This window comes from Schistocerca americana, chromosome 6 (assembly GCF_021461395.2).
Source record: "Schistocerca americana isolate TAMUIC-IGC-003095 chromosome 6, iqSchAmer2.1, whole genome shotgun sequence".
NCBI classification, from domain to species: Eukaryota; Metazoa; Arthropoda; class Insecta; order Orthoptera; family Acrididae; genus Schistocerca; species Schistocerca americana.
In genome coordinates this window covers 500,174,639-500,192,122 of record NC_060124.1, presented here as the reverse complement: position 1 = coordinate 500,192,122, position 17,484 = coordinate 500,174,639, and positions in this window count along the sequence as shown.

Sequence of the window (17,484 nt, the reverse complement as noted above, 5' to 3'; positions counted from 1 at the left end):
TGTTGTTCTTCCAATTACTGCTCGGTTTCCTTCTAACTCATCACATCACCTGCATTTGTTATGATTATCATATCGTCTGTTGCCGACCGTTAGTGAACTTTACTTCCGAAGTTGTCGATGGTTATATTAACATGCACTGGTGAGAGCACACTTTCTTACCGAACCCTTGTGTCCGTAGTCAATCATACATAATCAGGCATATTTTGTACGTATCCCTCATCATCAGTTGCTACTCTTCTGAAAGTTCTAATTTTTTGAGCCCTAGCTATATCTCTTCCAGTCTAAGATTGTCATAAGCCTTCTTTATATCTGTGAATGCACTAACGACGTCTTTCTCAAATTCCCATTACTTTTCTATGGTCTGTCTGTCTGTAAACACAATATCTATAGCTGATTTACAGGTCTAAGTCATTGATGTTCTTCCCTTAGTTGCTGTTCTATCCGATTCCTGATAAAATGTAAAATTATCTTTTCATAAATCTTCAAGTGGTGGCCAAGTAATGCTATTCGTCTATAATTCCCACAGAGCGCCTCGTTACTTTTCTTAAAGATACGTACAATAACTGCGTTTGTCCAATCACCAGGAATCTTTCCGTATGTCTGTATTATCCTCATTATTCTATAAATTAATTCAGTTCCTACAGGCCCTGCAGCCTTGATTATTCCCACTGCGATATCATCTTACTTTGCCAATTTGGAGGTATTCTTTCCATACTTTAAAAATTCTTCTTACTTCCATACTGGTTTTCCATTTCACTGATGTCTTTTGAAGTACTTTCTTTTGCTTTCTTGTGTTGCTAATATATCCTCTTGTCAATCATTTTTTTCCATTTTTTCCCTGTTGCTCTGCTTAGCCGTTTCCATTTGTCTCAGCTATGATCGGTTATGATTTTTAACCATTCTCTCTGCTTACTATTATTCTTCTTGACAGCTTCTGTACATCTCTCAGTCCACCATGAACTAAGACTAAAAGACTAAATTTAGGAAACTGTTGTCATTCACCAAAATATTAGTGCATTAGGATTCAAATACTCTTTTACCTAGTGATGGTATGTTTTCAGGACTTCTTCTGACGTATAGTATTTTATTTAGAAACTGAGAACTGAAATACATAAATACTTTTTATGGAAGCGCCACAAAATGTTACTTCATTAATATGTTTGACAACACAATTAGAAAATATTTCGTACTAGGGGACTTCCAAATGTAAGTTGCAGATTGTTATGGCTGGTCAAGTAACTTTTAATGAATGCTTCACTAACTTTCGACGTGGTGCAGTCACATGGTCCTGTTTTTCAACTTAGTCAGCAATTTTTTGCTACCAACGCCTAGAACTTCCGATTTATCGTTCAGTCTCCGATGATAAAATTCGCTCCTCCATCACGGGGAAATTCAAGAATCGCTTTGAGAACGTCTTCTTCGCCGTAAAATTGGCGATATCTGTGAATAACGTGCCTGGATATTGTCGTCTATGGTCAGTGTGGATGTTGATGGACTTCCTTACCGATAACCATCACCCACGTCTGAGCGGCTTTGAGCAAATTGTTGGGGATATTTTACTATGTCTGGACGCGACGTTGCATTTTTCCACAAACCGCAAGAATTTCACGGTGTATCTGCACGGAATGTAGATGTTTTGCTCGCTAGACGTGTACTGTCCTGTGCAACTATGCACATAATTGCTGCACCATTTCACTCCCACACTGTGATGCACCTGTTATCCGTAGCACAGGAACACTGAGTCTGCAGGAAGCCCGGAACAAGTACTGTCTTTTCACGAGGCACTACTCCGGTTGCTCAATGATTTTCGCGCGTCACGACATAGTTAACTTAATTTCTTTTTCTAATATCAATACGTAAATATCGCATTTGGCCACTTTTTTTATAGAATTTAGTGGTCAGCAGAAATGTGAAATACTAACATTCCGACAATGCATACCTAAAACTACTCTTTTGAGTTTTACTCATCTTCTAAGGTACATGCATGGCGTGGAACATCTTGATATGGTGGTGGTAGAGGTTTTGTTGTTCTGGGGAGTTCCTAATTGTAAATGCATCACCTTTCTCATCATATACACTCTCTTCTTCTTCACATTCTTAGTCACAAAGTCCCCGATTTCAGATCAGTTCTACAATGAAAATAGTATCTCCGTATTTTCGCGAAGAACTGAAGGGTCACTTATTCGACAGCGTAGAGTGTAACAGCTTACCACACCTTATTCTAAATTCTTGTTCAAAGTTATTAAGAGCAATCAGAAATTAGTGTTATGTGGAGCCATGCTAATATGCTAACACCACAAAAACAGATTTCTACAATCAGATGCTGAAACCTGCTGTGTGCTTACAGTAACGGAAGTAAGTCATGCATCAAAAGCACATTGTGTAAAGTACACCCAACAATGAGGCACAGCTAGTTTACTCAACCGGCCGAGACAGAAAAAATAAAAGTAGATACTGTGGAGTTTATGCAGCCTCTCAAAATATACGTTGCACCTCTCAGCTTCCCGTTCTTTCCTTACTGCACTCTTGCCATCCGAACTCTTAATATTAATACAGGTGGTTCTCTTTTCTATGGACGACCTGGAAGTGCCTCAACAGACCGAGAAGTGGAGTTTTCAGATCAAAGATTATTTTGGAAAAATGGTGCTACACTGATCAAGACAATACTCAGTGTGACTGTTCATCATACTGCATGCTTCAATGCCGAACGTGCCCAACCTCATGCACAGAGGATGAAGTTCATCAGGGAACAGGCAAAGCATTTGAAGTGGTCAGGTTTTGGGCAAAAGTAGTAAAGCCATAACTATACTGTGTGTGTGATACTATGCTTCTCATACGAGAAATAAATAATTGTTAAGACAACCGTTTACCCTTCTGCTTGCTACATTCGATACATTTTTGTGTATTTTTTTTTCTTCCGTCAGTTAGATTCAATATCTGAGTATTGGGCCTTTTATTTTGCCTTTTACAACTTCTGCTGCCACAACTGTTTCATCGCTCAAAGCTACCCATTCGAGTTATATTGTATTTCTTTTCCTTGTTTTTGTCAAATGCTTTCTTATAATTGCAACCTTCAAATACCTTTAGTTCTTAAAATTTATCTGTGTTCTCGTTACAATTTATCGGCGTTCCATCTTCTTAATTTTCTACGATTCTGAAGCTTCCTGAGTATTGATCTGCAGCTCATAACCAATAGATAATGGACAAAGCCCAAATTTACCTCTGGAAATTTGTTGCAGTTTGCATCCTGCATCGAAATCTCTTTGTTACCTTTATGTAATCTATATAAAAGCTGACGGCGTTCTTTTCACCTGTGCTATATACTTTGATGGCTCTTGAACAAAATGTTTGCAATGATTACACTGTGCTCTGCTAAAAGTTCTGCTAGGCAGCTTCCCCTCTTTACATCTCATTCTTTCACGTAGTCCATAATCTCCCATTATTTTTCCCTCTCATCCTTCTCCTGCTGTCGAGTTATAGTCCCCATAGAAATTTAATTTACATCTCCCTAAAGTACCTGAAAAATATCCTTTGCCTCCTCATACATTCTTTCGTGCTCTTCACCATCTCTTCATACATTTATATGGAGAGGATGCATAAATATTTTATCAAGCGATTTCGTTGAAGGGTGGAGATAATCATCCAGTGGTCAGAAGGCAATGACACAAACTTTATACAAATTCTACGTAATTTCACATCTGATTATTATAAACATCAAAATCGTCTGACAGTGGCAGAGAAATATGTCAAGGGAAGATGTTAAATGTAGTGATCTGAGAAGTAATCAGTAAGAAACTGAACGTCGTGTTTGAGATTCACTTGTGGCACTGACCTGATACGATGAATAATTGCCGTAATAGGGATGTGGTATTTTGCATTAAAATGGTGTTACTTGTGTAGTGGACTCATTTGCCTCACTTGATGCCGTCTCTAGAAGCATCTTATTCTTGCTGGAAGCATGTTGCGACCATTAAAGCATGTTCTTTTTGTGGAGCTCATTGTTGGTGTTAGGGCACGGGCGAGTGTAGGTGGCTGATGAGTGCTTCTCCTCAGAAAAATACCGGGCATTTCGAGGACTGCGGTGTGACATCAGTCAGACGCAGAACGTTGCACGGCGGGCTGCGTGGTGGTGGGAAGGGTAGGGGTAGAAGCAGAGTGGCGCTCGAGTGGGCAGAGCGGTGAATCATGGCCGAGGTCACGCCGCAGTAATAGTTTATTGCCGGTAATGGGGTCGCTAGAGTGCCGCGATCGCTTCTTCCCCGTCCCTCCAGAGAGAGAGAAAGGGAAAGAAAAGACAAAAAAGGAAAGGAGCTGTGTCGAGGAAGGCAAGGCAAGGGGAAGCGGGAAGACGGCGCAGCCATCGGCGGTCGGTGATTTCTCTGGCCGCCCTGGGGCGCCATCCATTACGGCCCGCGAGCCGCGTTAATTCTCATGCGGTGCGTAACTCACGGTTTTAACGCCCCCCTCACAGGAGAGTGTTTTCGCTGACGGCGGCATAGCAGCGCGCCTGTCCCTTCCCCGCCGTCACAGCAGCCGTTCCAGAGAGGAGCTGTCGCTCATGTCGCCGCCTGCACGACGGCTCCGCGTCAGCAAAGGGGCCAGTACTAGCGTCTGCTACAGATTCTTCGAGCAACATTTGCTGCGGAATAATCAATGAATTTGTGTACTTCATATTTTTGTACAGCGAACTATCGGCGTTTTATAAGCATCAGGTAAACCCACCTGACGTACTATCTCCAGTACCGACTGAAAAGGACGCTACAACGTTAAAGGCATTTAAAGAACATCTGAAAAGACAGTCAGAAAATGAAGTTGCAGTGACAAATTTTCTTAACCCTAACAAGGGACCCTCCCCATCGCACCCCTCTCAGATTTAGTAATAAGTTGGCACAGTGGATAGGCCTCGAAAAACTGAACACAGATCAATCGAGAAAACAGGAAGAAGGTGTGTGGAACTATGAAAAATATTTGTAAAATATACAAACTGAGTAGTCCATGCGAACATTGGCAACAACAAGGAGCGCCGTGGTCCCGTGGTTAGCGACAGCAGCTACGGAACGAGAGGTCCTAGGTTCAAGTCTTCCCTCGATTGAAAAGTTCAATTTTTTATTTTCAGTTTATGTGACAAACTCTTATATTTTCATCACTTTTCTGGGAGTAATTATCACATCCACAAGAAAACCTAAATCGAACAAGGTAGAAGAATCTTTTTACCGATTCGCTAACTGTACAAGTTAGGTGGGTCGACAACATATTCCTGTCATGTGACGCACATGCCGTAACCAGTGTCGTATAGAATATATCAGACGTGTTTTCCTGTGTAGGAATCGGTTGACCTATGACCTTGCGATCAAATGTTTTCGGTTCCCATTGGAGAGGCACGTCCTTTCGTCTGCTAATCGCACGGTTTTGCGGTGCGGTCGCAAAACACAGACACTAAACTCATTGCAGTGAACAGAGACGTCAATGAACGAACGGACAGATCATAACTTTGCTGGAAATTCTCATTTATTGTGGGTGTATAATGTGACCTAAGCAATACTAAGTCGCCTATCTGTATGAATGTTTGCCAGCAACTTTTCTATCTTGCGAATACGAGCTTATTCGGTCAGGTTCTATCTTGGGTGCTTATTTCAAAGTCTCCCTCGGAATGGTTAATCCATTCAGTTGACTCTGCTGCCTCGAGCATTAGTTTATTAGGCATTCACACAAGGTTGGCGCCGGTGGCGACACCTACAACATGCTGACATGAGGAAAGTTTCCAACCCATTTCTCGTACACAAACAGCAGTTGACCGGCGTTGCCTGGTGAAACGTTGTTGTGATGCCTCGTGTAAGGAGGAGAAATGCGTACCATCACGTTTCCGATTTTGATAACGGTTTGATTGTAGCCTGTCGCGATTGCGGTTTATCGTATCGCGACATTGCTGCTCGCGTTGGTCGAGATCCAATAACTGTTAGCAGAATATGGAATCGGTGGGTTCAGGAGGGTAATACGGAACGCCGTGCTGGATCTCAACGGCCTTGTATCACTAGCAGTCGAGATAACAGGCATCTTATCCGCATGGCTGTAACGGATCGTGCAACCACGTCTCGATCCCTGAGTGAACAGATGGGGACGTTTGCAAGAGGACAACCATCTGCACGAACAGTTCGACGACGTTAGCAGCAGCATGGACAGGAGGGCATGCGATGGTGTACTCAATGACGAACCTGGGTGCACGAATGGCAAAACTTCATTCTTTCGGATGAATCCAGGTTCTCTTTACGGCATCATGATGGTCGCATCCGTGTTTGGCGACATCGCGGTGAGTGCACATTGGAAGCGTGTATTCGTCATCGCCATACTGGCGTATCACCCGGCGTGATGGTATGGGGTGCCATTGGTTACACGTCTGGGTCACCTCTTGTTCGCAATGACGGCACTTTCAACGGTGGACGTTACATTTCAGATGTGTTACGACCCGTGGCTCTACCCTACATTCGATCACTGCGAAATCCTACATTTAAGCAGGATAATGCACGACCGCATGTTGCAGGTCCTGTACGGGCCTTTCTGGATACAGAAAATGTTCGACTGCTGCCCTGGCCAGCACATTCTCCAGGTCTCCCATCCACTGAAAACGTCTGGTCAATAGTGGCAACTGGATCGTCACAATGCGCCAGTGACTACTCTTGATGAACTGCAGTATCGTGTTGAAGCTGCATGGGCAGCCGTACCTGTACACGCCATCCAAGCTCTGTTTGACTCAATGCCCAGGCGTATCAAGGCCGTTATTACGGCCAGAGGTGGTTGTTCTGGGTACTGATTTCTCAGGATCTATGCACCCAAATTGCTTGAAAATGTAATCACATGTCAGTTCTAGTATAATATATTTGTCCAATGAATACCCGTTTATCATCTGCATTTCTTGTGGGTGTAGCAATTTTAATGGCCAGTAGTGTATGTTATCCACCTGCTCTTTTTGCCAGAAGGATACGTTCCAATGAAACGATTAAATTGTCTGAAGGTTCTTTCCATAGGACTGCACCTCAGAAAAAAGGATGATATCAGGAGATACTTAATGTCAAGCGCTTACATGAAATCTTTACACTCCTACTGGTGAAGTATGAAGCGTTATCATACACAATGGCAGCAGAATTGCCAACAGACGTCAAGTAATCTGAAGCAATTTTCCTGTTATATCTGTAGAGGTTGCAGTCCTAACAAGGCGTAATTAAGTGTGCCTGGTAAAGTGAAGGCACAAAGCAACCAAATTCTTCACTTCTCCTTTAGCCGTCGGTAGGGGTCCAGTGACTTCTAGGGCAGTTAAATGGGGACGTTTAGTAGATTGGATAGGGTGCAGTTTAGTTCGACCACACACGTGGCTGGGTTTAGCTTTTTGGCAAATATAACACATTGTAGTTACCTGTTGCACAAGCCTCTTTAAATTTAGTGAATGGCAATAGTTAGCTATCTTACTCATATATTTTTTATACCAGAATGACCTCATGATTTGCGGATATACCAGATGAAGTCTGCTTCCTGTGTTATGTTATGCCTGTGAAACGGTACCTCATCCTGTAACTGATAATGTTGATGAAACATACTTGCTTGGACTGTATGATTTGCTTAACATTCCTCCACAAGATGTTCGCATCTTGCAGTTTGTCAATATCTTTGCACATATTTAAAAATCGTTCCCTCTACATAACGTATTTCGATCGATTTTCGACAGTATCTGAGGGTTTGGGAGACCTTGTGGCGGGAGAGACAGTACATCCTTGTCAACGTTATTCTTCCCTCTGACGTGACGAATTTCGAAACTATACTTTTACTGACCCACCGTACATATCGTTTTTCTAGCCTGTAGTTACATGCAGGCAATACGAAGCTTGGCGCCTTGTAGCGGCAGAAGACATTTATGTGTTTGTCGTGCACAGAATAGCGGAACTTTCTGAACGTTCGATGGCTGAGGTTTCCAGCTCAGTGACTGTATATGCCCTTTCACAGCCTGGTGAGATTCACAGCCTGTAAGAACCCATTAATATGCACTTCTACTTTTGCTGATATTTCTGCGATCTGGAAAAGACATGTGTCCAGTCTGTAAGTCATTGCATCCGTCGCTGAACAGAAACCTTTGTTCATATTAGCGTGCTGTAATACATTTGATATCACTATGGCTTGTTTGATCTCATCAAATGCTTCTTTAGAAGAATCATTCCAGCATCAGTGACTATTTATCTCTAGTTGGCTCAGAAGTGCATCACTGTCAAGTAAGTGTGCTGGCACAAAACTGCTAAAGAAGATGGTGAATCTGATGAATGGCTTTAATTATTTTCTTGTACTTGGGCCCATGAAGTTAGCTACTGCTTCCATCTTACACGGTGCGTGTGCAGTCCCAGTTGAAGAAATTACAAGACCGAGGAACTTGACCTCCTTACTCCCAAACTTAGGTTTCTTTAAATTTGCAGTCACTCCTGTGTTTACAGATTCACTCCAAACTTTTTCTACTGCTTTCACATGGTCCTCCCAGGCAGCTGCGGCTATAAGTAGGTCATCTACATATACTGTGTGACTCGATCTAGCAATTCTGGCTCTACACTGGTGCAAGCACTGCAATGAATACGCCTGCACTTACGTTCAAACCAAGTGGTACAACTATAAACAGGTAACTCCTCCCAAAACACAGTTTATTTACGAGACCACAAGCTGCGCAGTTTGTGGCCTTGCTGTAGCGTTCTCGCTTCCTGCGCACGGGGTTCCGGGTTCGATTCCCGGCGGGGTCAGGGATTTTCCCTGCCTCGAGATGACTGGGTGTTGTTGTGCTGTCTTCGTCATCATCCATCCCCATTACAGTCAGAGGAAGGCAACGGCACACCACTTCAACTACGACCTTGCTTAATCGGCGGTACAGGTCTCCTGCATCTTTCCCTACACTCCTCGGAGTATGGGACCCCATCATCATACTCACTTAAGGGATCAGACAGTACTATCCGCCAGCAAGAAAACTGCAAAAAATGGTTCAAATGTCTCTGAGCACTACGGGACTCAACATCTGTGGTCATAAGTCCCCTAGAACTTAGAACTACTTAAACCTAACTAACCTAAGGACATCACACACATCCATGCCCGAGGCAGGATTCGAACCTGCGACCGTAGCAGTCGCGCGGTTCTGGATTGAGCGCCTAGAACCGCTAGACCACCGCGGCCGGCAGAAAACTGCAGATCGATCGAGCTTAAGTATGTTGTTCGAAAAAATGGCTCGTGAGCGCTATGGGACTTAACTGCTGTGGTCATCAGTCCCCTAGAACTTAGAACTACTTAAACCTAACTAACCTAAGGACATCACACACATCCATGCCCGAGGCAGGATTCGAACCTGCGACCGTAGCGATCACGCGGTTCCAGACTGAAGCGCCTAGAACCGCACGGCCACACCGGACGGCGTTCGAAGAAATGTTTGGATATGTTCATCCATGTACTCAGGTCAGGTTCTCACTGGTATAGTGACCTTACTGGTGTCTTGTACATCGAGCATCAAACGAATGCTACCACAAGCTTCATGTACTGTTAGCACCGGACTACTGTAGGATGAGTAAGAAGACTCTGTTACTCCCCACTCCAACATTTTGCGCAATGAGTAAGATGGCTCTATTACTCCCCACTCTAACATTTTGCGCATATCTCTAATAACGGCGTCTTCTTGCATCCACGGCACTGAATGTGCGGCATGGCAGTCAGTCTGGTTATCATAGACTTGCATGTTATAGATGTATCCTCTGATTCTCTGACAATACTTTGGCATATTTATATTATAGGTCAGCTATTTATTGTCGCTGCATAGTACTCAGAAAATCAGATTCTGATACCTTGTCTTCTACTGGAGGATGGATGGTTTTATTACTTTAATTTGGTTAACCACATAGTTACAATTACCTTCTTGCGACCGATCATCGTGTAAGAATAAAATCTTTGGTCGATCAAATTTTATTTTAACCTTCCTGTTGTGTTTCAAAACATACTGCGAATGGATCAGTTAGACCCGCTATTTAAAAAATTGTGTTTTGTAGAATTTGTTTTTGTAGAAAAGGGGATATTGGAAGTTATCAACATTTAATGAACATAATTATTACAAGACAAAAAAATTATTTACGAAGTTTTAGGTGAAAAATGAATTATTCTCACATGGTACTTCAAAATACATTTTTGCAGAAAAACACACATTAATATTAATAAACATTAGTTGCAGGCAATAATTATTGTAAAATGTCAATAAAATTACAAAACTCACTATGAGGAACTATACTTAACTCAATATCTATGCCCCTCGCGTTAACTTGTGCAATTCTTGCAGTAAATGTTCGCTTCCTTTTAGCACGCTCTTTAGACAGGCCCCTGTCCTGCTTTTTTTTCTCCCGAACTCATTCCTGCACTATTCTACAAAATTTATTCTTGCTGGAAAAATTTTTGGTAATTCTTTCCTCTCCAATTAGTTTTGCTAGCTGATATCCACGTTACTTAAGAAATAGCTACCTTCTCTACAATTTATTTTGATTGTACTCTGGATTGATGTATACATGCATCACACAGAAATTTGTTACTGTAGTGTCTCGCACGTTACAGAACAAATAAACTGTTGTTAGGTATACAAGTTTTTTGCAGGGACAAGTGCTGGCGAGATTGTCTGTTGTATATATATATTTTTTTGTAATGTATTATTACTTCTGACGACAGACTAGAGTCATGGTGCATTGTAGAGAGTAATACAACTGTCCTTTTTCTTGTTTTGCCACGCACGAAACGAATATTACGTCCTCCTGGAACCCAAAGATGGCTGAAAATACGGTCTGCTTCTGTCTGGCAGAATTTCGTTTGGAATATAAGCTTTGCTCTCTCTGAGAGTTCCTACTAATGATAGATTTTTCTTTGAGAAGTTCTTTGAACGGGATATAGTCTGTCAAGAAATTACCGGTACTACTGTTTTGGCTAGTAACCTCAATACTTTCAACGAGCCTTAAAACAAAATGCCTGCCTTAATTAATTTCTCGCGGTTCATTTTGTATTTTCTTCTGTCGCACATAGCTGTGTTGTTTCCACGTCAGATAATAACCGTAATTTTATTCCAAACTTACCTCTGGATTTTCAAGGTATATTCTGCCGGAAGGGACACCTTCATCTGAATGGAACCAATTGCTCATCCACCGTAACTTCTTCGCAACAAACGATCATTTAGACAATTGTTCCAGAAAATTTTCATAGGGAGTCCTGATAGCAGCCAACTTGTCATGAGGTACCCTGGCTGGTCGATCTTCTTTGTTGTCAAGTATGCGAAATGTGCTGATTGTACGGAAAGGCTGAACTGACATCGTTACACGAAAATCTGATCGAGCATTTATGTTGTCAAACAGCTCTTCAAGAGATTCTCCAGCTAATACAAGAAGTGCCAAGTAACCTTCAATAGCTGACATGCATTAGCAGTGGTATTTGCACTTTTGACTTGCGTTACACGTGTCATTTCTCCGGTGGTAACATTCGAAATCACTATCAACATATCTCCAGTGAAAATAACGATACTTTCTTTTCGTCAATCCGATGAAGTGCGAACCGCTTATGTCCTGGAGGACGACGGAGAATGTTTGCGGCATTAAAATAAAAATGTAAAATATTGAAAAATAAACAAAACTGAAATTAAATACAGTGCAATGAAATATAATGAAATCTAAACCTAACAATGAGTAGCAAGTTAAGATACACTGCGTACAAGCGCCAAGGAGTGATGGATGATAAAGGTTTTTAAAGGGATAACCCTGAGAAAGACTATCAAAGTGCTTTCTTACCCACGAAAACAATCACCTATGGCTGGACAGAATTTCGAACACAGGACCACAACGTTGACAGCCCGGCGCACTAGTAACTGGTCTATGACTTGGTGCAAAAATAATAATGATATACCGATAAAATATAGTTACTTATTATTTATGTTAACTCCTGGAAATGGAAAAAAGAACACATTGACACCGGTGTGTCAGACCCACCATACTTACTCCGGACACTGCGAGAGGGCTGTACAAGCAATGATCCATACGGAGCTCCATCGCAGTCTTTAACAATGGTAGCATGCCGCGACAGCGTGGACGTGAACCGTATGTGCACTTGACGGACTTTGAGCGAGGGCGTATAGTGGGCATGCGGGAGGCCGGGTGGACGTACCGCCGAATTGCTCAACACCTGGGGCGTGAGGTCTCCACAGTACATCGATGTTGTCGCCAGTGGTCGGCGGAAGGTGCACGTGCCCGTCGACCTGGGACCGGACCGCAGCGACGCACGGATGCACGCCAAGACCGTAGGATCCTACGCAGTGCCGTAGGGGACCGCACCGCCACTTCCCAGCAAATTAGGGACACTGTTGCTCCTGGGGTACCGGCGAGGACCATTCGCAACCGTCTCCATGAAGCTGGGCTACGGTCCCGCACACCGTTAGGCCGTCTTCCGCTCACGCCCCAACATCGTGCAGCCCGCCTCCAGTGGTGTCGCGACAGGCGTGAATGGAGGGACGAATGGAGACGTGTCGTCTTCAGCGATGAGAGTCGCTTCTGCCTTGGTGCCAATGATGGTCGTATGCGTGTTTGGCGCCGTGCAGGTGAGCGCCACAATCAGGACTGCATACGACCGAGGCACACAGGGCCAACACCCGGCATCATGGTGTGGGGAGCGATCTCCTACACTGGCCGTACACCACTGGTGATCGTCGAGGGGACACTGAATAGTGCACGGTACATCCAAACCGTCATCGATCCCATCGTTCTACCATTCCTAGACCGGCAAGGGAACTTGCTGTTCCAACAGGACAATGCACGTCCGCATGTATCCCGTGCCACCCAACGTGCTCTAGAAGGTGTAAGTCAACTACCCTGGCCAGCAAGATCTCCGGATCGGTCCCCCATTGAGCATGTTTGGGACTGGATGAAGCGTCGTCTCACGCGGTCTGCACGTCCAGCACGAACGCTGGTCCAACTGAGGCGCCAGGTGGAAATGGCATGGCAAGCCGTTCCACAGGACTACATCCAGCATCTCTACGATCGTCTCCATGGGAGAATAGCAGCCTGCATTGCTGCGAAAGGTGGATATACACTGTACTAGTGCCGACATTGTGCGTGCTCTGTTGCCTGTGTCTATGTGCCTGTGGTTCTGTCAGTGTGATCATGTGATGCATCTGACCCCAGGAATGTGTCAACAAAGTTTCCCCTTCCTGGGACAATGAATTCGCGGTGTTCTTATTTCAATTTCCAGGAGTGTATTATGCTTACCCTGCTCTTGACTCTGCTGGAGTATTTGACCACTCTGTACCATTATGCGGCGTATACACATCTCCAGCTGCCAAACTGCGTATTGGCTTCTGTCTCGGGTTCTTCGACCGACGTTCATCTAATGATTTTTCTGACGTTTCGCCAGCACGAGTGGCTGGCATTGTCAAAGCTTCACCCTCCATTGCCGGTGGTGAACTGGAGCCGAGCTCGCGGCCGCAGTTCACCACCAGCAATGGAGGGTGAAGCTTTGACAATGCCAGCCACTCGTGCTGGCGAAACGTCAGAAAAATCATTAGATGAACGTCGGCCGAAGAACCTGAGACAGAAGCCAATAGGCAATTTGTGAACAAGTGGCCACGAAAGCCTTAACAATTTTGTATCTCCAGCTGCATTCGTTTCATTAGACAACGATATTCCGCCTTTATGTCCTTCAATCACGTCACTCCCCTCGCTTCCATCCGATACGTCATCATCATCATCACTTGAAGCACCAAGAAAATCTGGATAATTAACGGGATTATGTACCATTTAATCTGATTAATTCAAAATCCTTCCTAACTGATCACCACTTAAAAATGTCTAGCCATTTTGTCACACAAAATCAGACTAATGACTTAGTTGTTATACTTCTGCCTATTCAATGTGAATTTCCTCTGAACCATAGTAGACCATACGACAACAATCGCACTTATTTCAAATAAGATTTTGTTGGAATTCAAAAGACATTTTAAGACTGGGTCTGCTCGGTCCATTCACAGTAAGTGTGTCAAAGCTGTGTGTCTCCAAATTTAATTTCGATTTTAAAATAAAAGTAGTGGGCAGCATAAATTATTACATATTTATGGATTTCCTCATGTGCTATTTGAATACAAATATTATATTTATGTTAATTTTAATAATCGGACTGGGGCAGTTAGATCCACTGAAAATAGGAACTTTGACAGCATGACAATGTTTGTCATGGATTTCTACATTCTTAATTAAGTCTAGTACTATTTCTTCTCCACGGTTCTTCAATCGAAAAAGCCCACGTGATAGGCCTACTTGTAAGTTCCTCTCCCGTATGAACTGCCAGCCCAGGATCACAGAAACCTACTAAGTGAGTCACTAACGAAAAGGTGCAACTGAAAGCTCCTTTTCCATATAATAGTTCGGCATGCACCTGCTATTTAATGAATTTGCATTTCGTATCGATTGCACTTCCACACTGCAATTCTGCAGTGGAAAAATAGGTAAACGCTTTACCTGGTTGACTATTTAAAGAAACTTGTGTCCATGACCGACAAGGGCGCGCCAGTGTATAATATTATCTGTACGACTACACCGTGTCTCGAACCATTAATGGCGGCTTGTATTATCTCGACTCCCTCCCTGGTACAAATACGGGTTTCATATTATAGCTCCTGCTGCAAATCCTTCCCGTCATTGTACCTTTACAAGCGTATATATTGTTGTTGGTTCAAATGCTTCAAATGGCTCTTAGCACTAAGGGACTTAACATCTGAGGTCATCAGTCCCCTAGACGTAGAACTACTTAAACCTAACCAACCTAAGGACACCACACACATACATCCCCGAGGTAGGATTCGAACCTGCGACCGTAGCAGCAGCGCGGTTCCGGACTGAAGCACCTAAAACCGCTCGGCCACAGCGGCCGGATCTTGTTGTGGTCAGTCCATTCATTTAGTGCCAGGAAAGTCCGACGAAGGCCTACAGAGGTCGCGTAAAATTTTGACGCCTGCTGTTGTGCTTTTTTTCTCGGCGTCTTTCACATCCATAATATGAAAGCTAATTGTTGGACTTTGGCTTTATTGTACATTCTGCTGCTGCGATTGCCATTGCAGGTGATATTTTTCATCAGGAAACGGAATAACCGATACCTGGTTTATATGTGGTTGCTGTTGTGGTGGTCCTGCGCTATGATTACATCCACTCGGTCTTAGGTTCTGCCACGTTCCAATCGTTGTTCGCATGTTTCTATTACTGTTATTCTTTTTATAGCCGTGGTCGTTTATTGTTTTCCTGTTAAAGTCATTGCTAGTAACATTTTGATAGTTGCCATTATTGTTGTGATTATTATGGTGACAATTACAATTGAGTCCGAACTGTGGTCATTTATTATGATTCAGACTATGATTACCTGTACTCCGTGATCTAATATCACCAAATCTTAGATTACCATAACTGCGATGGTTAGCGCGATTCCAGTTATACTTATTATTAGACTGGTGTGAACCGTTGTTATCACACGACTTCTTAGCACCTTCCTGTATTAAGTGTAATGAATCTGTCACAGATAAGAAATTTTCTACATCTCTGTCAGGTACATTCACCAATTTCTGTCTAATATTTATTGACAAACGTGCCTTTAAGTATTCGCAGCACATCCTTGTATGAGATAGGCTCGTCCAAGTATCTCGTAAGGTTAATGTATATCTTAGAATCCTATCTTGGGACTGATCTGTTAACTAATTTTCTTAGATGTTCTTGAACGCAAGGTGACCAAAAACACCACAGGAAAGCTCTTTCAAATTCTGTGAATATATTACTTGTTTCCGCTACAGATAGCAGTCACAATGACGCATCTCCAATGATAAGCGATTTTGCAAGCCGAATCTTTTGACATTCTGTCCAGTACCGCAGTTGTACACTTCTAAAATTCTTTATGAAAACTACCGGGTGAATATTTCTCTAACGATCTTTATTAAATGTTTGAAATTGCCTGTGTTTTACAAGGATTTCTTCTTGTACAAGATTTGTCAGTGTAGTCACCCATGGTTCGGGGCTAGCTAGCTGTATTCTTCTGTACTTCCTGATATTCAAGATTATGTGAATTGATGTCATTTCCATGTTTGGTGTCATAAAATGGATGAGAGAAAGGAGTGTTTCCACAGTGCGATGTAGCCTTCGATATATTCCCTTGTTCAGCATTGTTATCATTATACATTCTGTGTTCAGGTTGTACTACATGAGGCAGCTTATTCACTTTGCCATGCTGGGAAAGAAGATTGTAGCATACTTTGAATGTTGGCTAACTCCTCATTCAAATGTTGGCACGTTTCTCCCCGACCAAAGGTAACTTTCACATCACCAACGTTTATTTCCTGCTTGGCTTACTTTTCGTTAATCTCCTTCATACCTGCAGATATTTCTTCCACGGTAGAAGTGACTTCCTTAACCCGCTCTTCAAGTTTACTATGTGTGAGCTGTATATTGCCTACATCGGTACACAGCTTTTCTGGATGGAGTTACATCAGTTGCCATCTTATCCAACTCTTCATTTAGAGCATCAGCGATAGCTTTATCTCTGGCGTCGAATACTATATTCAATCGCTTCTCCATTTCTGCACCTCGACAAGTTAGAGGGAAATTTAATGGTCTAACCACCTCCTCCTCTTTCAATTCCTGCCCCTTGTCCCATTCCTCTTTCATTAATACGTATTTATTATCTGTATCCTATTCGGTAAGTTCTAGCTTCTTTAGAAGCTGAGCCTGCCTCTGTTCGCCTTCTTGTTCGGTTGAAACCTGCTTAGTTTCACGTTCACGTTCAAGCCTAGATTGCTTTTCTTCTCGCTCTCATTCCCTTACTTCTAACTTTTGAAATAAGAGAAAAATTATGGCCTTCTCTAGTTGTGGCTCCGTCGAGAAGTCAGTTTCCGCCGTCCCCTTTACAAACATGCTTGCAGCACCATCACTGTTGAGCATTCTGAACGTATTGCTACTAACTCCTGCTTCTTCCTCAATAATGACAGCAGTTTGGTCTATTTCACACTTGTTTGGTTCGTCAGTAGGGATTTCAGCTGTTAGTTGTGTGCTATCTGTTATGTTGTCGGTTTAATGAACACCTACCTGTTCGTCGGCGTATTAAATCTCTTCGATATCATTACGTCCTCTACGATTTGGTCTAACTGTATTGTCAAAATCGGATAATGCTTCACACGTTATCACAAAATCAATATACAACTTAACATTAAGCATAAATACATTCACATAAATTATCAACAAAACCACATTCTAGCGTTTTTAAGAACAGTATTTCAACTTCATGTGCATTTCCAACATTTCGCGCCTTAATGAATAGTCCATTAAATTTCGGGCACGCAGCCGCGCAAACAAAATTTCTTCCATTGATTTTCGACCGCGTCCTACTGATTCTGAGGATGGCCGGACGATACGTGGCCGAAATATCAGTTGC